Raw genomic sequence first — 19839 nt, forward strand, 5'->3', positions numbered from 1 at the left:
CCAGTGATAGGCTCTGAGATTCATCTGCGAAGACCTCCTTTTAGCCGGCAAAAGACAAGGGCAACCCGCCCAGCCTGGTTACATTTGAAGAACTGAGGCCTGACTGGAAAAGCGGAAATGCTGTGTTGCAGCTGAAATAGCTCAGTTGGGAGAGCGTTAGACTGAAGATCTAAAGGTCCCTGGTTCAATCCCGGGTTTCAGCACAGTTGAAATGTTGTTCTTGCCTTGCCAGATCATTTAAAAAGCCTTGCTGAACGTGTCTCTGGTTAATGAGTGACACAGATTTCGTTCTGAAAATCCAGCGAACGTTCGGGGAGCTTACGATCCAAACACTACAATGGCACAAGTTGATGACGCCAAGGTGATATTTGAAAGCCCAACAGTGGCTCGGTTGTTTCCATGTTTGACGAAAATCCCATTTTTTCTGGAACTGGTCTTGTGTGCTACAATGCTCAGGACAAAGGCCTTGTCAATTTGGACAATAGCTGGGCTCAGACTATTGACAATGTGTTCCAAATCAGGACCAAAGAGGCAGGCTTTGCATGTAGGTGAAGCAGCCTATCATTCACCGCCTGAACAGGGACTTGAACCCTGGACCCTCAGATTAAAAGTCTGATGCTCTACCAGCTGAGCTATCCAGGCCGCTCTTTGACATTAAAAAGTCACGTGACTGAAATTTTCTGGCATACAAGTGGCTGGATTTCTGGCTTCGCCATGGACATGCTCCCGAAATTGCCACCTATAAGACAGGCTTAGGTTGGACACTGCCCACACGGACTAGCCAAACACCTTCTGGGTAAAAGATTTTATGGTCAGATAAGACAAAGGTTGAGCCAGTCACTGACACATTCGACTTTTGATCTGAGTGTCCAGGATTCAAGCCCCTGTTCAGGTGACCAGTGATAGGCTCTGAAGTTCATTTGCCAAAGCCTCCTTTTTGCCCCCAAAACACAGGGGCACCAGGAACGGGACTGGTGCCCCTTCTTACATTTGACAGGCTGAGCCCTGACCTGGAAAAGCCGAAAACCCGTTCCACAGCTGAAATAGCTGGGAGAGCGTCAGACTGAAGATCTAAAGGTCCCAGATTTCAGTACAGTGCTGTGTCCTTCTTGACTCGACAGAGGAACTGAAAAGACTTGTGTCGCCCCACACACAACCGAAGTGTCTACCTCACATGCATATATTGCCAGCTGATGTATGACATCAGCTGTCACGGACCTTACCGTCATTCTGGGAACTCATCCTGATCTTGGGAAACCACTGATATGGTATTTATAGATATGTATTTCAACTCAAATCCTCAAATAAAAAAAACCCTAATCACACACACTTAACGTAAAAGGAGGTGACCGTCCAAGACGCAGAAGTCGGTCCCACCAAGACTTGAACTTGGATCACTGGATTCAGAGTCCAGAGTGCTAACCATTACACCATGGAACCGGCGATAGCAAGTGTCTGACATTGTCTGATCCCCAAGTACACAGTGTCAGACTACGATAAAGTTGACAGCATTCCATTATTTGATCGTTTTTTAGGGAAATTACGTTAAAAGGTTATAATCAAGTCAAAAGTCAGCCTATACAGACGGAGGGCTTGTCCAGGAGTTGAACCTGGGACCTCTCGCACCCGAAGCGAGAATCATACCACTAGACCAACAAGCCCTTGGTAGCTTGAGAGAGCGGCTGTTTGTTGCTGAGCATTTCGGCCGAAACGACAGGATTCCCTTGGTACCAAAATTGACATGATGCGATTGCATTGGTAAATTGCGTCGTCGTGGTTTTGACGTTTGTTATTGTTTTTAAGGGCAAAGAGTAACTTAGGTGCAAATTCTGCAGCTTTGCGGGCGCTGTGGCTGAGTCGGTCAAAGTGCCTGTCTCGTAAACAGGAGATTCTGGATTCAAAGCCCAGCAGTGCCTTTAGGCTGTTTCCATGGCTCCTTCACGGCTACTTTTGAAACATTTCAAACCATGTTTTTCTATGAGAATCCTTGTTGCGTTGAAGAAAATCCCATCATTTCTGAAGGCAATAATACCCTGATCAATTTGGACACGACCGACCTACCGACTTCCGGCTTAGTCGAGGCAGAATATGTGAGCTCGCCTTGGACTGAGAAGATGTGGATGGAGAAAGAAGCTCCTGTCCTGAAATTGCCACCTCTAAGCTCCACTTACATTTGAAGTGCCCACTTGGACAAGCCAAATGTCTTCTGGACAAAAGTTCCACAGTCAGACGAGCAGTCCCTGTTCAGGTGACCAGTGATAGGCTCTGAGATTCATCTGCGAAGACCTCCTTTTAGCCGGCAAAAGACAAGGGCAACCCGCCCAGCCTGGTTACATTTGAAGAACTGAGGCCTGACTGGAAAAGCGGAAATGCTGTGTTGCAGCTGAAATAGCTCAGTTGGGAGAGCGTTAGACTGAAGATCTAAAGGTCCCTGGTTCAATCCCGGGTTTCAGCACAGTTGAAATGTTGTTCTTGCCTTGCCAGATCATTTAAAAAGCCTTGCTGAACGTGTCTCTGGTTAATGAGTGACACAGATTTCGTTCTGAAAATCCAGCGAACGTTCGGGGAGCTTACGATCCAAACACTACAATGGCACAAGTTGATGACGCCAAGGTGATATTTGAAAGCCCAACAGTGGCTCGGTTGTTTCCATGTTTGACGAAAATCCCATTTTTTCTGGAACTGGTCTTGTGTGCTACAATGCTCAGGACAAAGGCCTTGTCAATTTGGACAACAGCTGGGCTCAGACTATTGACAATGTGTTCCAAATCAGGACCAAAGAGGCAGGCTTTGCATGTAGGTGAAGCAGCCTATCATTCACCGCCTGAACAGGGACTTGAACCCTGGACCCTCAGATTAAAAGTCTGATGCTCTACCAGCTGAGCTATCCAGGCCGCTCTTTGACATTAAAAAGTCACGTGACTGAAATTTTCTGGCATACAAGTGGCTGGATTTCTGGCTTCGCCATGGACATGCTCCCGAAATTGCCACCTATAAGACAGGCTTAGGTTGGACACTGCCCACACGGACTAGCCAAACACCTTCTGGGTAAAAGATTTTATGGTCAGATAAGACAAAGGTTGAGCCAGTCACTGACACATTCGACTTTTGATCTGAGTGTCCAGGATTCAAGCCCCTGTTCAGGTGACCAGTGATAGGCTCTGAAGTTCATTTGCCAAAGCCTCCTTTTTGCCCCCAAAACACAGGGGCACCAGGAACGGGACTGGTGCCCCTTCTTACATTTGACAGGCTGAGCCCTGACCTGGAAAAGCCGAAAACCCGTTCCACAGCTGAAATAGCTGGGAGAGCGTCAGACTGAAGATCTAAAGGTCCCAGATTTCAGTACAGTGCTGTGTCCTTCTTGACTCGACAGAGGAACTGAAAAGACTTGTGTCGCCCCACACACAACCGAAGTGTCTACCTCACATGCATATATTGCCAGCTGATGTATGACATCAGCTGTCACGGACCTTACCGTCATTCTGGGAACTCATCCTGATCTTGGGAAACCACTGATATGGTATTTATAGATATGTATTTCAACTCAAATCCTCAAATAAAAAAAACCCTAATCACACACACTTAACGTAAAAGGAGGTGACCGTCCAAGACGCAGAAGTCGGTCCCACCAAGACTTGAACTTGGATCACTGGATTCAGAGTCCAGAGTGCTAACCATTACACCATGGAACCGGCGATAGCAAGTGTCTGACATTGTCTGATCCCCAAGTACACAGTGTCAGACTACGATAAAGTTGACAGCATTCCATTATTTGATCGTTTTTTAGGGAAATTACGTTAAAAGGTTATAATCAAGTCAAAAGTCAGCCTATACAGACGGAGGGCTTGTCCAGGAGTTGAACCTGGGACCTCTCGCACCCGAAGCGAGAATCATACCACTAGACCAACAAGCCCTTGGTAGCTTGAGAGAGCGGCTGTTTGTTGCTGAGCATTTCGGCCGAAACGACAGGATTCCCTTGGTACCAAAATTGACATGATGCGATTGCATTGGTAAATTGCGTCGTCGTGGTTTTGACGTTTGTTATTGTTTTTAAGGGCAAAGAGTAACTTAGGTGCAAATTCTGCAGCTTTGCGGGCGCTGTGGCTGAGTCGGTCAAAGTGCCTGTCTCGTAAACAGGAGATTCTGGGTTCAAAGCCCAGCAGTGCCTTTAGGCTGTTTCCATGGCTCCTTCACGGCTACTTTTGAAACATTTCAAACCATGTTTTTCTATGAGAATCCTTGTTGCGTTGAAGAAAATCCCATCATTTCTGAAGGCAATAATACCCTGATCAATTTGGACACGACCGACCTACCGACTTCCGGCTTAGTCGAGGCAGAATATGTGAGCTCGCCTTGGACTGAGAAGATGTGGATGGAGAAAGAAGCTCCTGTCCTGAAATTGCCACCTCTAAGCTCCACTTACATTTGAAGTGCCCACTTGGACAAGCCAAATGTCTTCTGGACAAAAGTTCCACAGTCAGACGAGCAGTCCCTGTTCAGGTGACCAGTGATAGGCTCTGAGATTCATCTGCGAAGACCTCCTTTTAGCCGGCAAAAGACAAGGGCAACCCGCCCAGCCTGGTTACATTTGAAGAACTGAGGCCTGACTGGAAAAGCGGAAATGCTGTGTTGCAGCTGAAATAGCTCAGTTGGGAGAGCGTTAGACTGAAGATCTAAAGGTCCCTGGTTCAATCCCGGGTTTCAGCACAGTTGAAATGTTGTTCTTGCCTTGCCAGATCATTTAAAAAGCCTTGCTGAACGTGTCTCTGGTTAATGAGTGACACAGATTTCGTTCTGAAAATCCAGCGAACGTTCGGGGAGCTTACGATCCAAACACTACAATGGCACAAGTTGATGACGCCAAGGTGATATTTGAAAGCCCAACAGTGGCTCGGTTGTTTCCATGTTTGACGAAAATCCCATTTTTTCTGGAACTGGTCTTGTGTGCTACAATGCTCAGGACAAAGGCCTTGTCAATTTGGACAACAGCTGGGCTCAGACTATTGACAATGTGTTCCAAATCAGGACCAAAGAGGCAGGCTTTGCATGTAGGTGAAGCAGCCTATCATTCACCGCCTGAACAGGGACTTGAACCCTGGACCCTCAGATTAAAAGTCTGATGCTCTACCAGCTGAGCTATCCAGGCCGCTCTTTGACATTAAAAAGTCACGTGACTGAAATTTTCTGGCATACAAGTGGCTGGATTTCTGGCTTCGCCATGGACATGCTCCCGAAATTGCCACCTATAAGACAGGCTTAGGTTGGACACTGCCCACACGGACTAGCCAAACACCTTCTGGGTAAAAGATTTTATGGTCAGATAAGACAAAGGTTGAGCCAGTCACTGACACATTCGACTTTTGATCTGAGTGTCCAGGATTCAAGCCCCTGTTCAGGTGACCAGTGATAGGCTCTGAAGTTCATTTGCCAAAGCCTCCTTTTTGCCCCCAAAACACAGGGGCACCAGGAACGGGACTGGTGCCCCTTCTTACATTTGACAGGCTGAGCCCTGACCTGGAAAAGCCGAAAACCCGTTCCACAGCTGAAATAGCTGGGAGAGCGTCAGACTGAAGATCTAAAGGTCCCAGATTTCAGTACAGTGCTGTGTCCTTCTTGACTCGACAGAGGAACTGAAAAGACTTGTGTCGCCCCACACACAACCGAAGTGTCTACCTCACATGCATATATTGCCAGCTGATGTATGACATCAGCTGTCACGGACCTTACCGTCATTCTGGGAACTCATCCTGATCTTGGGAAACCACTGATATGGTATTTATAGATATGTATTTCAACTCAAATCCTCAAATAAAAAAAACCCTAATCACACACACTTAACGTAAAAGGAGGTGACCGTCCAAGACGCAGAAGTCGGTCCCACCAAGACTTGAACTTGGATCACTGGATTCAGAGTCCAGAGTGCTAACCATTACACCATGGAACCGGCGATAGCAAGTGTCTGACATTGTCTGATCCCCAAGTACACAGTGTCAGACTACGATAAAGTTGACAGCATTCCATTATTTGATCGTTTTTTAGGGAAATTACGTTAAAAGGTTATAATCAAGTCAAAAGTCAGCCTATACAGACGGAGGGCTTGTCCAGGAGTTGAACCTGGGACCTCTCGCACCCGAAGCGAGAATCATACCACTAGACCAACAAGCCCTTGGTAGCTTGAGAGAGCGGCTGTTTGTTGCTGAGCATTTCGGCCGAAACGACAGGATTCCCTTGGTACCAAAATTGACATGATGCGATTGCATTGGTAAATTGCGTCGTCGTGGTTTTGACGTTTGTTATTGTTTTTAAGGGCAAAGAGTAACTTAGGTGCAAATTCTGCAGCTTTGCGGGCGCTGTGGCTGAGTCGGTCAAAGTGCCTGTCTCGTAAACAGGAGATTCTGGGTTCAAAGCCCAGCAGTGCCTTTAGGCTGTTTCCATGGCTCCTTCACGGCTACTTTTGAAACATTTCAAACCATGTTTTTCTATGAGAATCCTTGTTGCGTTGAAGAAAATCCCATCATTTCTGAAGGCAATAATACCCTGATCAATTTGGACACGACCGACCTACCGACTTCCGGCTTAGTCGAGGCAGAATATGTGAGCTCGCCTTGGACTGAGAAGATGTGGATGGAGAAAGAAGCTCCTGTCCTGAAATTGCCACCTCTAAGCTCCACTTACATTTGAAGTGCCCACTTGGACAAGCCAAATGTCTTCTGGACAAAAGTTCCACAGTCAGACGAGCAGTCCCTGTTCAGGTGACCAGTGATAGGCTCTGAGATTCATCTGCGAAGACCTCCTTTTAGCCGGCAAAAGACAAGGGCAACCCGCCCAGCCTGGTTACATTTGAAGAACTGAGGCCTGACTGGAAAAGCGGAAATGCTGTGTTGCAGCTGAAATAGCTCAGTTGGGAGAGCGTTAGACTGAAGATCTAAAGGTCCCTGGTTCAATCCCGGGTTTCAGCACAGTTGAAATGTTGTTCTTGCCTTGCCAGATCATTTAAAAAGCCTTGCTGAACGTGTCTCTGGTTAATGAGTGACACAGATTTCGTTCTGAAAATCCAGCGAACGTTCGGGGAGCTTACGATCCAAACACTACAATGGCACAAGTTGATGACGCCAAGGTGATATTTGAAAGCCCAACAGTGGCTCGGTTGTTTCCATGTTTGACGAAAATCCCATTTTTTCTGGAACTGGTCTTGTGTGCTACAATGCTCAGGACAAAGGCCTTGTCAATTTGGACAACAGCTGGGCTCAGACTATTGACAATGTGTTCCAAATCAGGACCAAAGAGGCAGGCTTTGCATGTAGGTGAAGCAGCCTATCATTCACCGCCTGAACAGGGACTTGAACCCTGGACCCTCAGATTAAAAGTCTGATGCTCTACCAGCTGAGCTATCCAGGCCGCTCTTTGACATTAAAAAGTCACGTGACTGAAATTTTCTGGCATACAAGTGGCTGGATTTCTGGCTTCGCCATGGACATGCTCCCGAAATTGCCACCTATAAGACAGGCTTAGGTTGGACACTGCCCACACGGACTAGCCAAACACCTTCTGGGTAAAAGATTTTATGGTCAGATAAGACAAAGGTTGAGCCAGTCACTGACACATTCGACTTTTGATCTGAGTGTCCAGGATTCAAGCCCCTGTTCAGGTGACCAGTGATAGGCTCTGAAGTTCATTTGCCAAAGCCTCCTTTTTGCCCCCAAAACACAGGGGCACCAGGAACGGGACTGGTGCCCCTTCTTACATTTGACAGGCTGAGCCCTGACCTGGAAAAGCCGAAAACCCGTTCCACAGCTGAAATAGCTGGGAGAGCGTCAGACTGAAGATCTAAAGGTCCCAGATTTCAGTACAGTGCTGTGTCCTTCTTGACTCGACAGAGGAACTGAAAAGACTTGTGTCGCCCCACACACAACCGAAGTGTCTACCTCACATGCATATATTGCCAGCTGATGTATGACATCAGCTGTCACGGACCTTACCGTCATTCTGGGAACTCATCCTGATCTTGGGAAACCACTGATATGGTATTTATAGATATGTATTTCAACTCAAATCCTCAAATAAAAAAAACCCTAATCACACACACTTAACGTAAAAGGAGGTGACCGTCCAAGACGCAGAAGTCGGTCCCACCAAGACTTGAACTTGGATCACTGGATTCAGAGTCCAGAGTGCTAACCATTACACCATGGAACCGGCGATAGCAAGTGTCTGACATTGTCTGATCCCCAAGTACACAGTGTCAGACTACGATAAAGTTGACAGCATTCCATTATTTGATCGTTTTTTAGGGAAATTACGTTAAAAGGTTATAATCAAGTCAAAAGTCAGCCTATACAGACGGAGGGCTTGTCCAGGAGTTGAACCTGGGACCTCTCGCACCCGAAGCGAGAATCATACCACTAGACCAACAAGCCCTTGGTAGCTTGAGAGAGCGGCTGTTTGTTGCTGAGCATTTCGGCCGAAACGACAGGATTCCCTTGGTACCAAAATTGACATGATGCGATTGCATTGGTAAATTGCGTCGTCGTGGTTTTGACGTTTGTTATTGTTTTTAAGGGCAAAGAGTAACTTAGGTGCAAATTCTGCAGCTTTGCGGGCGCTGTGGCTGAGTCGGTCAAAGTGCCTGTCTCGTAAACAGGAGATTCTGGGTTCAAAGCCCAGCAGTGCCTTTAGGCTGTTTCCATGGCTCCTTCACGGCTACTTTTGAAACATTTCAAACCATGTTTTTCTATGAGAATCCTTGTTGCGTTGAAGAAAATCCCATCATTTCTGAAGGCAATAATACCCTGATCAATTTGGACACGACCGACCTACCGACTTCCGGCTTAGTCGAGGCAGAATATGTGAGCTCGCCTTGGACTGAGAAGATGTGGATGGAGAAAGAAGCTCCTGTCCTGAAATTGCCACCTCTAAGCTCCACTTACATTTGAAGTGCCCACTTGGACAAGCCAAATGTCTTCTGGACAAAAGTTCCACAGTCAGACGAGCAGTCCCTGTTCAGGTGACCAGTGATAGGCTCTGAGATTCATCTGCGAAGACCTCCTTTTAGCCGGCAAAAGACAAGGGCAACCCGCCCAGCCTGGTTACATTTGAAGAACTGAGGCCTGACTGGAAAAGCGGAAATGCTGTGTTGCAGCTGAAATAGCTCAGTTGGGAGAGCGTTAGACTGAAGATCTAAAGGTCCCTGGTTCAATCCCGGGTTTCAGCACAGTTGAAATGTTGTTCTTGCCTTGCCAGATCATTTCAAAAGCCTTGCTGAACGTGTCTCTGGTTAATGAGTGACACAGATTTCGTTCTGAAAATCCAGCGAACGTTCGGGGAGCTTACGATCCAAACACTACAATGGCACAAGTTGATGACGCCAAGGTGATATTTGAAAGCCCAACAGTGGCTCGGTTGTTTCCATGTTTGACGAAAATCCCATTTTTTCTGGAACTGGTCTTGTGTGCTACAATGCTCAGGACAAAGGCCTTGTCAATTTGGACAACAGCTGGGCTCAGACTATTGACAATGTGTTCCAAATCAGGACCAAAGAGGCAGGCTTTGCATGTAGGTGAAGCAGCCTATCATTCACCGCCTGAACAGGGACTTGAACCCTGGACCCTCAGATTAAAAGTCTGATGCTCTACCAGCTGAGCTATCCAGGCCGCTCTTTGACATTAAAAAGTCACGTGACTGAAATTTCTGGCATACAAGTGGCTGGATTTCTGGCTTCGCCATGGACATGCTCCCGAAATTGCCACCTATAAGACAGGCTTAGGTTGGACACTGCCCACACGGACTAGCCAAACACCTTCTGGGTAAAAGATTTTATGGTCAGATAAGACAAAGGTTGAGCCAGTCACTGACACATTCGACTTTTGATCTGAGTGTCCAGGATTCAAGCCCCTGTTCAGGTGACCAGTGATAGGCTCTGAAGTTCATTTGCCAAAGCCTCCTTTTTGCCCCCAAAACACAGGGGCACCAGGAACGGGACTGGTGCCCCTTCTTACATTTGACAGGCTGAGCCCTGACCTGGAAAAGCCGAAAACCCGTTCCACAGCTGAAATAGCTGGGAGAGCGTCAGACTGAAGATCTAAAGGTCCCAGATTTCAGTACAGTGCTGTGTCCTTCTTGACTCGACAGAGGAACTGAAAAGACTTGTGTCGCCCCACACACAACCGAAGTGTCTACCTCACATGCATATATTGCCAGCTGATGTATGACATCAGCTGTCACGGACCTTACCGTCATTCTGGGAACTCATCCTGATCTTGGGAAACCACTGATATGGTATTTATAGATATGTATTTCAACTCAAATCCTCAAATAAAAAAAACCCTAATCACACACACTTAACGTAAAAGGAGGTGACCGTCCAAGACGCAGAAGTCGGTCCCACCAAGACTTGAACTTGGATCACTGGATTCAGAGTCCAGAGTGCTAACCATTACACCATGGAACCGGCGATAGCAAGTGTCTGACATTGTCTGATCCCCAAGTACACAGTGTCAGACTACGATAAAGTTGACAGCATTCCATTATTTGATCGTTTTTTAGGGAAATTACGTTAAAAGGTTATAATCAAGTCAAAAGTCAGCCTATACAGACGGAGGGCTTGTCCAGGAGTTGAACCTGGGACCTCTCGCACCCGAAGCGAGAATCATACCACTAGACCAACAAGCCCTTGGTAGCTTGAGAGAGCGGCTGTTTGTTGCTGAGCATTTCGGCCGAAACGACAGGATTCCCTTGGTACCAAAATTGACATGATGCGATTGCATTGGTAAATTGCGTCGTCGTGGTTTTGACGTTTGTTATTGTTTTTAAGGGCAAAGAGTAACTTAGGTGCAAATTCTGCAGCTTTGCGGGCGCTGTGGCTGAGTCGGTCAAAGTGCCTGTCTCGTAAACAGGAGATTCTGGATTCAAAGCCCAGCAGTGCCTTTAGGCTGTTTCCATGGCTCCTTCACGGCTACTTTTGAAACATTTCAAACCATGTTTTTCTATGAGAATCCTTGTTGCGTTGAAGAAAATCCCATCATTTCTGAAGGCAATAATACCCTGATCAATTTGGACACGACCGACCTACCGACTTCCGGCTTAGTCGAGGCAGAATATGTGAGCTCGCCTTGGACTGAGAAGATGTGGATGGAGAAAGAAGCTCCTGTCCTGAAATTGCCACCTCTAAGCTCCACTTACATTTGAAGTGCCCACTTGGACAAGCCAAATGTCTTCTGGACAAAAGTTCCACAGTCAGACGAGCAGTCCCTGTTCAGGTGACCAGTGATAGGCTCTGAGATTCATCTGCGAAGACCTCCTTTTAGCCGGCAAAAGACAAGGGCAACCCGCCCAGCCTGGTTACATTTGAAGAACTGAGGCCTGACTGGAAAAGCGGAAATGCTGTGTTGCAGCTGAAATAGCTCAGTTGGGAGAGCGTTAGACTGAAGATCTAAAGGTCCCTGGTTCAATCCCGGGTTTCAGCACAGTTGAAATGTTGTTCTTGCCTTGCCAGATCATTTAAAAAGCCTTGCTGAACGTGTCTCTGGTTAATGAGTGACACAGATTTCGTTCTGAAAATCCAGCGAACGTTCGGGGAGCTTACGATCCAAACACTACAATGGCACAAGTTGATGACGCCAAGGTGATATTTGAAAGCCCAACAGTGGCTCGGTTGTTTCCATGTTTGACGAAAATCCCATTTTTTCTGGAACTGGTCTTGTGTGCTACAATGCTCAGGACAAAGGCCTTGTCAATTTGGACAACAGCTGGGCTCAGACTATTGACAATGTGTTCCAAATCAGGACCAAAGAGGCAGGCTTTGCATGTAGGTGAAGCAGCCTATCATTCACCGCCTGAACAGGGACTTGAACCCTGGACCCTCAGATTAAAAGTCTGATGCTCTACCAGCTGAGCTATCCAGGCCGCTCTTTGACATTAAAAAGTCACGTGACTGAAATTTTCTGGCATACAAGTGGCTGGATTTCTGGCTTCGCCATGGACATGCTCCCGAAATTGCCACCTATAAGACAGGCTTAGGTTGGACACTGCCCACACGGACTAGCCAAACACCTTCTGGGTAAAAGATTTTATGGTCAGATAAGACAAAGGTTGAGCCAGTCACTGACACATTCGACTTTTGATCTGAGTGTCCAGGATTCAAGCCCCTGTTCAGGTGACCAGTGATAGGCTCTGAAGTTCATTTGCCAAAGCCTCCTTTTTGCCCCCAAAACACAGGGGCACCAGGAACGGGACTGGTGCCCCTTCTTACATTTGACAGGCTGAGCCCTGACCTGGAAAAGCCGAAAACCCGTTCCACAGCTGAAATAGCTGGGAGAGCGTCAGACTGAAGATCTAAAGGTCCCAGATTTCAGTACAGTGCTGTGTCCTTCTTGACTCGACAGAGGAACTGAAAAGACTTGTGTCGCCCCACACACAACCGAAGTGTCTACCTCACATGCATATATTGCCAGCTGATGTATGACATCAGCTGTCACGGACCTTACCGTCATTCTGGGAACTCATCCTGATCTTGGGAAACCACTGATATGGTATTTATAGATATGTATTTCAACTCAAATCCTCAAATAAAAAAAACCCTAATCACACACACTTAACGTAAAAGGAGGTGACCGTCCAAGACGCAGAAGTCGGTCCCACCAAGACTTGAACTTGGATCACTGGATTCAGAGTCCAGAGTGCTAACCATTACACCATGGAACCGGCGATAGCAAGTGTCTGACATTGTCTGATCCCCAAGTACACAGTGTCAGACTACGATAAAGTTGACAGCATTCCATTATTTGATCGTTTTTTAGGGAAATTACGTTAAAAGGTTATAATCAAGTCAAAAGTCAGCCTATACAGACGGAGGGCTTGTCCAGGAGTTGAACCTGGGACCTCTCGCACCCGAAGCGAGAATCATACCACTAGACCAACAAGCCCTTGGTAGCTTGAGAGAGCGGCTGTTTGTTGCTGAGCATTTCGGCCGAAACGACAGGATTCCCTTGGTACCAAAATTGACATGATGCGATTGCATTGGTAAATTGCGTCGTCGTGGTTTTGACGTTTGTTATTGTTTTTAAGGGCAAAGAGTAACTTAGGTGCAAATTCTGCAGCTTTGCGGGCGCTGTGGCTGAGTCGGTCAAAGTGCCTGTCTCGTAAACAGGAGATTCTGGGTTCAAAGCCCAGCAGTGCCTTTAGGCTGTTTCCATGGCTCCTTCACGGCTACTTTTGAAACATTTCAAACCATGTTTTTCTATGAGAATCCTTGTTGCGTTGAAGAAAATCCCATCATTTCTGAAGGCAATAATACCCTGATCAATTTGGACACGACCGACCTACCGACTTCCGGCTTAGTCGAGGCAGAATATGTGAGCTCGCCTTGGACTGAGAAGATGTGGATGGAGAAAGAAGCTCCTGTCCTGAAATTGCCACCTCTAAGCTCCACTTACATTTGAAGTGCCCACTTGGACAAGCCAAATGTCTTCTGGACAAAAGTTCCACAGTCAGACGAGCAGTCCCTGTTCAGGTGACCAGTGATAGGCTCTGAGATTCATCTGCGAAGACCTCCTTTTAGCCGGCAAAAGACAAGGGCAACCCGCCCAGCCTGGTTACATTTGAAGAACTGAGGCCTGACTGGAAAAGCGGAAATGCTGTGTTGCAGCTGAAATAGCTCAGTTGGGAGAGCGTTAGACTGAAGATCTAAAGGTCCCTGGTTCAATCCCGGGTTTCAGCACAGTTGAAATGTTGTTCTTGCCTTGCCAGATCATTTAAAAAGCCTTGCTGAACGTGTCTCTGGTTAATGAGTGACACAGATTTCGTTCTGAAAATCCAGCGAACGTTCGGGGAGCTTACGATCCAAACACTACAATGGCACAAGTTGATGACGCCAAGGTGATATTTGAAAGCCCAACAGTGGCTCGGTTGTTTCCATGTTTGACGAAAATCCCATTTTTTCTGGAACTGGTCTTGTGTGCTACAATGCTCAGGACAAAGGCCTTGTCAATTTGGACAACAGCTGGGCTCAGACTATTGACAATGTGTTCCAAATCAGGACCAAAGAGGCAGGCTTTGCATGTAGGTGAAGCAGCCTATCATTCACCGCCTGAACAGGGACTTGAACCCTGGACCCTCAGATTAAAAGTCTGATGCTCTACCAGCTGAGCTATCCAGGCCGCTCTTTGACATTAAAAAGTCACGTGACTGAAATTTTCTGGCATACAAGTGGCTGGATTTCTGGCTTCGCCATGGACATGCTCCCGAAATTGCCACCTATAAGACAGGCTTAGGTTGGACACTGCCCACACGGACTAGCCAAACACCTTCTGGGTAAAAGATTTTATGGTCAGATAAGACAAAGGTTGAGCCAGTCACTGACACATTCGACTTTTGATCTGAGTGTCCAGGATTCAAGCCCCTGTTCAGGTGACCAGTGATAGGCTCTGAAGTTCATTTGCCAAAGCCTCCTTTTTGCCCCCAAAACACAGGGGCACCAGGAACGGGACTGGTGCCCCTTCTTACATTTGACAGGCTGAGCCCTGACCTGGAAAAGCCGAAAACCCGTTCCACAGCTGAAATAGCTGGGAGAGCGTCAGACTGAAGATCTAAAGGTCCCAGATTTCAGTACAGTGCTGTGTCCTTCTTGACTCGACAGAGGAACTGAAAAGACTTGTGTCGCCCCACACACAACCGAAGTGTCTACCTCACATGCATATATTGCCAGCTGATGTATGACATCAGCTGTCACGGACCTTACCGTCATTCTGGGAACTCATCCTGATCTTGGGAAACCACTGATATGGTATTTATAGATATGTATTTCAACTCAAATCCTCAAATAAAAAAAACCCTAATCACACACACTTAACGTAAAAGGAGGTGACCGTCCAAGACGCAGAAGTCGGTCCCACCAAGACTTGAACTTGGATCACTGGATTCAGAGTCCAGAGTGCTAACCATTACACCATGGAACCGGCGATAGCAAGTGTCTGACATTGTCTGATCCCCAAGTACACAGTGTCAGACTACGATAAAGTTGACAGCATTCCATTATTTGATCGTTTTTTAGGGAAATTACGTTAAAAGGTTATAATCAAGTCAAAAGTCAGCCTATACAGACGGAGGGCTTGTCCAGGAGTTGAACCTGGGACCTCTCGCACCCGAAGCGAGAATCATACCACTAGACCAACAAGCCCTTGGTAGCTTGAGAGAGCGGCTGTTTGTTGCTGAGCATTTCGGCCGAAACGACAGGATTCCCTTGGTACCAAAATTGACATGATGCGATTGCATTGGTAAATTGCGTCGTCGTGGTTTTGACGTTTGTTATTGTTTTTAAGGGCAAAGAGTAACTTAGGTGCAAATTCTGCAGCTTTGCGGGCGCTGTGGCTGAGTCGGTCAAAGTGCCTGTCTCGTAAACAGGAGATTCTGGGTTCAAAGCCCAGCAGTGCCTTTAGGCTGTTTCCATGGCTCCTTCACGGCTACTTTTGAAACATTTCAAACCATGTTTTTCTATGAGAATCCTTGTTGCGTTGAAGAAAATCCCATCATTTCTGAAGGCAATAATACCCTGATCAATTTGGACACGACCGACCTACCGACTTCCGGCTTAGTCGAGGCAGAATATGTGAGCTCGCCTTGGACTGAGAAGATGTGGATGGAGAAAGAAGCTCCTGTCCTGAAATTGCCACCTCTAAGCTCCACTTACATTTGAAGTGCCCACTTGGACAAGCCAAATGTCTTCTGGACAAAAGTTCCACAGTCAGACGAGCAGTCCCTGTTCAGGTGACCAGTGATAGGCTCTGAGATTCATCTGCGAAGACCTCCTTTTAGCCGGCAAAAGACAAGGGCAACCCGCCCAGCCTGGTTACATTTGAAGAACTGAGGCCTGACTGGAAAAGCGGAAATGCTGTGTTGCAGCTGAAATAGCTCAGTTGGGAGAGCGTTAGACTGAAGATCTAAAGGTCCCTGGTTCAATCCCGGGTTTCAGCACAGTTGAAATGTTGTTCTTGCCTTGCCAGATCATTTCAAAAGCCTTGCTGAACGTGTCTCTGGTTAATGAGTGACACAGATTTCGTTCTGAAAATCCAGCGAACGTTCGGGGAGCTTACGATCCAAACACTACAATGGCACAAGTTGATGACGCCAAGGTGATATTTGAAAGCCCAACAGTGGCTCGGTTGTTTCCATGTTTGACGAAAATCCCATTTTTTCTGGAACTGGTCTTGTGTGCTACAATGCTCAGGACAAAGGCCTTGTCAATTTGGACAACAGCTGGGCTCAGACTATTGACAATGTGTTCCAAATCAGGACCAAAGAGGCAGGCTTTGCATGTAGGTGAAGCAGCCTATCATTCACCGCCTGAACAGGGACTTGAACCCTGGACCCTCAGATTAAAAGTCTGATGCTCTACCAGCTGAGCTATCCAGGCCGCTCTTTGACATTAAAAAGTCACGTGACTGAAATTTTCTGGCATACAAGTGGCTGGATTTCTGGCTTCGCCATGGACATGCTCCCGAAATTGCCACCTATAAGACAGGCTTAGGTTGGACACTGCCCACACGGACTAGCCAAACACCTTCTGGGTAAAAGATTTTATGGTCAGATAAGACAAAGGTTGAGCCAGTCACTGACACATTCGACTTTTGATCTGAGTGTCCAGGATTCAAGCCCCTGTTCAGGTGACCAGTGATAGGCTCTGAAGTTCATTTGCCAAAGCCTCCTTTTTGCCCCCAAAACACAGGGGCACCAGGAACGGGACTGGTGCCCCTTCTTACATTTGACAGGCTGAGCCCTGACCTGGAAAAGCCGAAAACCCGTTCCACAGCTGAAATAGCTGGGAGAGCGTCAGACTGAAGATCTAAAGGTCCCAGATTTCAGTACAGTGCTGTGTCCTTCTTGACTCGACAGAGGAACTGAAAAGACTTGTGTCGCCCCACACACAACCGAAGTGTCTACCTCACATGCATATATTGCCAGCTGATGTATGACATCAGCTGTCACGGACCTTACCGTCATTCTGGGAACTCATCCTGATCTTGGGAAACCACTGATATGGTATTTATAGATATGTATTTCAACTCAAATCCTCAAATAAAAAAAACCCTAATCACACACACTTAACGTAAAAGGAGGTGACCGTCCAAGACGCAGAAGTCGGTCCCACCAAGACTTGAACTTGGATCACTGGATTCAGAGTCCAGAGTGCTAACCATTACACCATGGAACCGGCGATAGCAAGTGTCTGACATTGTCTGATCCCCAAGTACACAGTGTCAGACTACGATAAAGTTGACAGCATTCCATTATTTGATCGTTTTTTAGGGAAATTACGTTAAAAGGTTATAATCAAGTCAAAAGTCAGCCTATACAGACGGAGGGCTTGTCCAGGAGTTGAACCTGGGACCTCTCGCACCCGAAGCGAGAATCATACCACTAGACCAACAAGCCCTTGGTAGCTTGAGAGAGCGGCTGTTTGTTGCTGAGCATTTCGGCCGAAACGACAGGATTCCCTTGGTACCAAAATTGACATGATGCGATTGCATTGGTAAATTGCGTCGTCGTGGTTTTGACGTTTGTTATTGTTTTTAAGGGCAAAGAGTAACTTAGGTGCAAATTCTGCAGCTTTGCGGGCGCTGTGGCTGAGTCGGTCAAAGTGCCTGTCTCGTAAACAGGAGATTCTGGGTTCAAAGCCCAGCAGTGCCTTTAGGCTGTTTCCATGGCTCCTTCACGGCTACTTTTGAAACATTTCAAACCATGTTTTTCTATGAGAATCCTTGTTGCGTTGAAGAAAATCCCATCATTTCTGAAGGCAATAATACCCTGATCAATTTGGACACGACCGACCTACCGACTTCCGGCTTAGTCGAGGCAGAATATGTGAGCTCGCCTTGGACTGAGAAGATGTGGATGGAGAAAGAAGCTCCTGTCCTGAAATTGCCACCTCTAAGCTCCACTTACATTTGAAGTGCCCACTTGGACAAGCCAAATGTCTTCTGGACAAAAGTTCCACAGTCAGACGAGCAGTCCCTGTTCAGGTGACCAGTGATAGGCTCTGAGATTCATCTGCGAAGACCTCCTTTTAGCCGGCAAAAGACAAGGGCAACCCGCCCAGCCTGGTTACATTTGAAGAACTGAGGCCTGACTGGAAAAGCGGAAATGCTGTGTTGCAGCTGAAATAGCTCAGTTGGGAGAGCGTTAGACTGAAGATCTAAAGGTCCCTGGTTCAATCCCGGGTTTCAGCACAGTTGAAATGTTGTTCTTGCCTTGCCAGATCATTTCAAAAGCCTTGCTGAACGTGTCTCTGGTTAATGAGTGACACAGATTTCGTTCTGAAAATCCAGCGAACGTTCGGGGAGCTTACGATCCAAACACTACAATGGCACAAGTTGATGACGCCAAGGTGATATTTGAAAGCCCAACAGTGGCTCGGTTGTTTCCATGTTTGACGAAAATCCCATTTTTTCTGGAACTGGTCTTGTGTGCTACAATGCTCAGGACAAAGGCCTTGTCAATTTGGACAACAGCTGGGCTCAGACTATTGACAATGTGTTCCAAATCAGGACCAAAGAGGCAGGCTTTGCATGTAGGTGAAGCAGCCTATCATTCACCGCCTGAACAGGGACTTGAACCCTGGACCCTCAGATTAAAAGTCTGATGCTCTACCAGCTGAGCTATCCAGGCCGCTCTTTGACATTAAAAAGTCACGTGACTGAAATTTTCTGGCATACAAGTGGCTGGATTTCTGGCTTCGCCATGGACATGCTCCCGAAATTGCCACCTATAAGACAGGCTTAGGTTGGACACTGCCCACACGGACTAGCCAAACACCTTCTGGGTAAAAGATTTTATGGTCAGATAAGACAAAGGTTGAGCCAGTCACTGACACATTCGACTTTTGATCTGAGTGTCCAGGATTCAAGCCCCTGTTCAGGTGACCAGTGATAGGCTCTGAAGTTCATTTGCCAAAGCCTCCTTTTTGCCCCCAAAACACAGGGGCACCAGGAACGGGACTGGTGCCCCTTCTTACATTTGACAGGCTGAGCCCTGACCTGGAAAAGCCGAAAACCCGTTCCACAGCTGAAATAGCTGGGAGAGCGTCAGACTGAAGATCTAAAGGTCCCAGATTTCAGTACAGTGCTGTGTCCTTCTTGACTCGACAGAGGAACTGAAAAGACTTGTGTCGCCCCACACACAACCGAAGTGTCTACCTCACATGCATATATTGCCAGCTGATGTATGACATCAGCTGTCACGGACCTTACCGTCATTCTGGGAACTCATCCTGATCTTGGGAAACCACTGATATGGTATTTATAGATATGTATTTCAACTCAAATCCTCAAATAAAAAAAACCCTAATCACACACACTTAACGTAAAAGGAGGTGACCGTCCAAGACGCAGAAGTCGGTCCCACCAAGACTTGAACTTGGATCACTGGATTCAGAGTCCAGAGTGCTAACCATTACACCATGGAACCGGCGATAGCAAGTGTCTGACATTGTCTGATCCCCAAGTACACAGTGTCAGACTACGATAAAGTTGACAGCATTCCATTATTTGATCGTTTTTTAGGGAAATTACGTTAAAAGGTTATAATCAAGTCAAAAGTCAGCCTATACAGACGGAGGGCTTGTCCAGGAGTTGAACCTGGGACCTCTCGCACCCGAAGCGAGAATCATACCACTAGACCAACAAGCCCTTGGTAGCTTGAGAGAGCGGCTGTTTGTTGCTGAGCATTTCGGCCGAAACGACAGGATTCCCTTGGTACCAAAATTGACATGATGCGATTGCATTGGTAAATTGCGTCGTCGTGGTTTTGACGTTTGTTATTGTTTTTAAGGGCAAAGAGTAACTTAGGTGC

General features: G+C 47.0%; 42 non-coding genes across 42 annotated transcripts; 15 read left to right on the top strand and 27 right to left on the bottom strand.

Moving 5' to 3' along the window:
- Positions 1–130: 130 nt before the first annotated feature.
- Positions 131–203, top strand: trnaf-gaa (transfer RNA phenylalanine (anticodon GAA)). The gene has a single exon. It is a non-coding gene; the product is annotated as a tRNA-Phe (tRNA).
- A 366-nt stretch (positions 204–569) lies between these two features.
- On the bottom strand, positions 570–642 carry trnak-uuu (transfer RNA lysine (anticodon UUU)). The gene has a single exon. It is a non-coding gene; the product is annotated as a tRNA-Lys (tRNA).
- A 726-nt stretch (positions 643–1368) lies between these two features.
- Positions 1369–1440, bottom strand: trnaq-cug (transfer RNA glutamine (anticodon CUG)). Its single transcript has one exon. It is a non-coding gene; the product is annotated as a tRNA-Gln (tRNA).
- Positions 1441–1589: 149 nt separating this feature from the next.
- On the bottom strand, positions 1590–1661 carry trnap-cgg (transfer RNA proline (anticodon CGG)). The gene has a single exon. It is a non-coding gene; the product is annotated as a tRNA-Pro (tRNA).
- A 721-nt stretch (positions 1662–2382) lies between these two features.
- trnaf-gaa (transfer RNA phenylalanine (anticodon GAA)) lies at positions 2383–2455 on the top strand. Its single transcript has one exon. It is a non-coding gene; the product is annotated as a tRNA-Phe (tRNA).
- A 366-nt stretch (positions 2456–2821) lies between these two features.
- On the bottom strand, positions 2822–2894 carry trnak-uuu (transfer RNA lysine (anticodon UUU)). Its single transcript has one exon. It is a non-coding gene; the product is annotated as a tRNA-Lys (tRNA).
- Positions 2895–3620: 726 nt separating this feature from the next.
- trnaq-cug (transfer RNA glutamine (anticodon CUG)) lies at positions 3621–3692 on the bottom strand. Its single transcript has one exon. It is a non-coding gene; the product is annotated as a tRNA-Gln (tRNA).
- Positions 3693–3841: 149 nt separating this feature from the next.
- Positions 3842–3913, bottom strand: trnap-cgg (transfer RNA proline (anticodon CGG)). The gene has a single exon. It is a non-coding gene; the product is annotated as a tRNA-Pro (tRNA).
- Positions 3914–4094: 181 nt separating this feature from the next.
- Positions 4095–4168, top strand: trnat-cgu (transfer RNA threonine (anticodon CGU)). The gene has a single exon. It is a non-coding gene; the product is annotated as a tRNA-Thr (tRNA).
- Positions 4169–4634: 466 nt separating this feature from the next.
- trnaf-gaa (transfer RNA phenylalanine (anticodon GAA)) lies at positions 4635–4707 on the top strand. Its single transcript has one exon. It is a non-coding gene; the product is annotated as a tRNA-Phe (tRNA).
- A 366-nt stretch (positions 4708–5073) lies between these two features.
- On the bottom strand, positions 5074–5146 carry trnak-uuu (transfer RNA lysine (anticodon UUU)). The gene has a single exon. It is a non-coding gene; the product is annotated as a tRNA-Lys (tRNA).
- Positions 5147–5872: 726 nt separating this feature from the next.
- On the bottom strand, positions 5873–5944 carry trnaq-cug (transfer RNA glutamine (anticodon CUG)). Its single transcript has one exon. It is a non-coding gene; the product is annotated as a tRNA-Gln (tRNA).
- A 149-nt stretch (positions 5945–6093) lies between these two features.
- On the bottom strand, positions 6094–6165 carry trnap-cgg (transfer RNA proline (anticodon CGG)). The gene has a single exon. It is a non-coding gene; the product is annotated as a tRNA-Pro (tRNA).
- Positions 6166–6346: 181 nt separating this feature from the next.
- Positions 6347–6420, top strand: trnat-cgu (transfer RNA threonine (anticodon CGU)). Its single transcript has one exon. It is a non-coding gene; the product is annotated as a tRNA-Thr (tRNA).
- A 466-nt stretch (positions 6421–6886) lies between these two features.
- Positions 6887–6959, top strand: trnaf-gaa (transfer RNA phenylalanine (anticodon GAA)). Its single transcript has one exon. It is a non-coding gene; the product is annotated as a tRNA-Phe (tRNA).
- Positions 6960–7325: 366 nt separating this feature from the next.
- On the bottom strand, positions 7326–7398 carry trnak-uuu (transfer RNA lysine (anticodon UUU)). The gene has a single exon. It is a non-coding gene; the product is annotated as a tRNA-Lys (tRNA).
- Positions 7399–8124: 726 nt separating this feature from the next.
- On the bottom strand, positions 8125–8196 carry trnaq-cug (transfer RNA glutamine (anticodon CUG)). The gene has a single exon. It is a non-coding gene; the product is annotated as a tRNA-Gln (tRNA).
- A 149-nt stretch (positions 8197–8345) lies between these two features.
- trnap-cgg (transfer RNA proline (anticodon CGG)) lies at positions 8346–8417 on the bottom strand. The gene has a single exon. It is a non-coding gene; the product is annotated as a tRNA-Pro (tRNA).
- Positions 8418–8598: 181 nt separating this feature from the next.
- trnat-cgu (transfer RNA threonine (anticodon CGU)) lies at positions 8599–8672 on the top strand. The gene has a single exon. It is a non-coding gene; the product is annotated as a tRNA-Thr (tRNA).
- A 466-nt stretch (positions 8673–9138) lies between these two features.
- On the top strand, positions 9139–9211 carry trnaf-gaa (transfer RNA phenylalanine (anticodon GAA)). Its single transcript has one exon. It is a non-coding gene; the product is annotated as a tRNA-Phe (tRNA).
- Positions 9212–9577: 366 nt separating this feature from the next.
- trnak-uuu (transfer RNA lysine (anticodon UUU)) lies at positions 9578–9650 on the bottom strand. The gene has a single exon. It is a non-coding gene; the product is annotated as a tRNA-Lys (tRNA).
- Positions 9651–10375: 725 nt separating this feature from the next.
- Positions 10376–10447, bottom strand: trnaq-cug (transfer RNA glutamine (anticodon CUG)). The gene has a single exon. It is a non-coding gene; the product is annotated as a tRNA-Gln (tRNA).
- Positions 10448–10596: 149 nt separating this feature from the next.
- Positions 10597–10668, bottom strand: trnap-cgg (transfer RNA proline (anticodon CGG)). The gene has a single exon. It is a non-coding gene; the product is annotated as a tRNA-Pro (tRNA).
- A 721-nt stretch (positions 10669–11389) lies between these two features.
- trnaf-gaa (transfer RNA phenylalanine (anticodon GAA)) lies at positions 11390–11462 on the top strand. The gene has a single exon. It is a non-coding gene; the product is annotated as a tRNA-Phe (tRNA).
- Positions 11463–11828: 366 nt separating this feature from the next.
- Positions 11829–11901, bottom strand: trnak-uuu (transfer RNA lysine (anticodon UUU)). The gene has a single exon. It is a non-coding gene; the product is annotated as a tRNA-Lys (tRNA).
- Positions 11902–12627: 726 nt separating this feature from the next.
- On the bottom strand, positions 12628–12699 carry trnaq-cug (transfer RNA glutamine (anticodon CUG)). The gene has a single exon. It is a non-coding gene; the product is annotated as a tRNA-Gln (tRNA).
- A 149-nt stretch (positions 12700–12848) lies between these two features.
- On the bottom strand, positions 12849–12920 carry trnap-cgg (transfer RNA proline (anticodon CGG)). The gene has a single exon. It is a non-coding gene; the product is annotated as a tRNA-Pro (tRNA).
- A 181-nt stretch (positions 12921–13101) lies between these two features.
- Positions 13102–13175, top strand: trnat-cgu (transfer RNA threonine (anticodon CGU)). The gene has a single exon. It is a non-coding gene; the product is annotated as a tRNA-Thr (tRNA).
- A 466-nt stretch (positions 13176–13641) lies between these two features.
- Positions 13642–13714, top strand: trnaf-gaa (transfer RNA phenylalanine (anticodon GAA)). Its single transcript has one exon. It is a non-coding gene; the product is annotated as a tRNA-Phe (tRNA).
- Positions 13715–14080: 366 nt separating this feature from the next.
- On the bottom strand, positions 14081–14153 carry trnak-uuu (transfer RNA lysine (anticodon UUU)). The gene has a single exon. It is a non-coding gene; the product is annotated as a tRNA-Lys (tRNA).
- A 726-nt stretch (positions 14154–14879) lies between these two features.
- Positions 14880–14951, bottom strand: trnaq-cug (transfer RNA glutamine (anticodon CUG)). Its single transcript has one exon. It is a non-coding gene; the product is annotated as a tRNA-Gln (tRNA).
- A 149-nt stretch (positions 14952–15100) lies between these two features.
- trnap-cgg (transfer RNA proline (anticodon CGG)) lies at positions 15101–15172 on the bottom strand. Its single transcript has one exon. It is a non-coding gene; the product is annotated as a tRNA-Pro (tRNA).
- Positions 15173–15353: 181 nt separating this feature from the next.
- Positions 15354–15427, top strand: trnat-cgu (transfer RNA threonine (anticodon CGU)). Its single transcript has one exon. It is a non-coding gene; the product is annotated as a tRNA-Thr (tRNA).
- A 466-nt stretch (positions 15428–15893) lies between these two features.
- On the top strand, positions 15894–15966 carry trnaf-gaa (transfer RNA phenylalanine (anticodon GAA)). Its single transcript has one exon. It is a non-coding gene; the product is annotated as a tRNA-Phe (tRNA).
- Positions 15967–16332: 366 nt separating this feature from the next.
- On the bottom strand, positions 16333–16405 carry trnak-uuu (transfer RNA lysine (anticodon UUU)). Its single transcript has one exon. It is a non-coding gene; the product is annotated as a tRNA-Lys (tRNA).
- Positions 16406–17131: 726 nt separating this feature from the next.
- Positions 17132–17203, bottom strand: trnaq-cug (transfer RNA glutamine (anticodon CUG)). Its single transcript has one exon. It is a non-coding gene; the product is annotated as a tRNA-Gln (tRNA).
- A 149-nt stretch (positions 17204–17352) lies between these two features.
- On the bottom strand, positions 17353–17424 carry trnap-cgg (transfer RNA proline (anticodon CGG)). The gene has a single exon. It is a non-coding gene; the product is annotated as a tRNA-Pro (tRNA).
- Positions 17425–17605: 181 nt separating this feature from the next.
- On the top strand, positions 17606–17679 carry trnat-cgu (transfer RNA threonine (anticodon CGU)). Its single transcript has one exon. It is a non-coding gene; the product is annotated as a tRNA-Thr (tRNA).
- A 466-nt stretch (positions 17680–18145) lies between these two features.
- On the top strand, positions 18146–18218 carry trnaf-gaa (transfer RNA phenylalanine (anticodon GAA)). Its single transcript has one exon. It is a non-coding gene; the product is annotated as a tRNA-Phe (tRNA).
- Positions 18219–18584: 366 nt separating this feature from the next.
- trnak-uuu (transfer RNA lysine (anticodon UUU)) lies at positions 18585–18657 on the bottom strand. The gene has a single exon. It is a non-coding gene; the product is annotated as a tRNA-Lys (tRNA).
- A 726-nt stretch (positions 18658–19383) lies between these two features.
- Positions 19384–19455, bottom strand: trnaq-cug (transfer RNA glutamine (anticodon CUG)). The gene has a single exon. It is a non-coding gene; the product is annotated as a tRNA-Gln (tRNA).
- Positions 19456–19604: 149 nt separating this feature from the next.
- On the bottom strand, positions 19605–19676 carry trnap-cgg (transfer RNA proline (anticodon CGG)). Its single transcript has one exon. It is a non-coding gene; the product is annotated as a tRNA-Pro (tRNA).
- Between the last annotated feature and the right edge of the window lie 163 nt (positions 19677–19839).

Source organism: Dunckerocampus dactyliophorus, chromosome 13 (genome assembly GCF_027744805.1).
Source record: "Dunckerocampus dactyliophorus isolate RoL2022-P2 chromosome 13, RoL_Ddac_1.1, whole genome shotgun sequence".
In the NCBI taxonomy this organism is placed as follows: Eukaryota; Metazoa; Chordata; class Actinopteri; order Syngnathiformes; family Syngnathidae; genus Dunckerocampus; species Dunckerocampus dactyliophorus.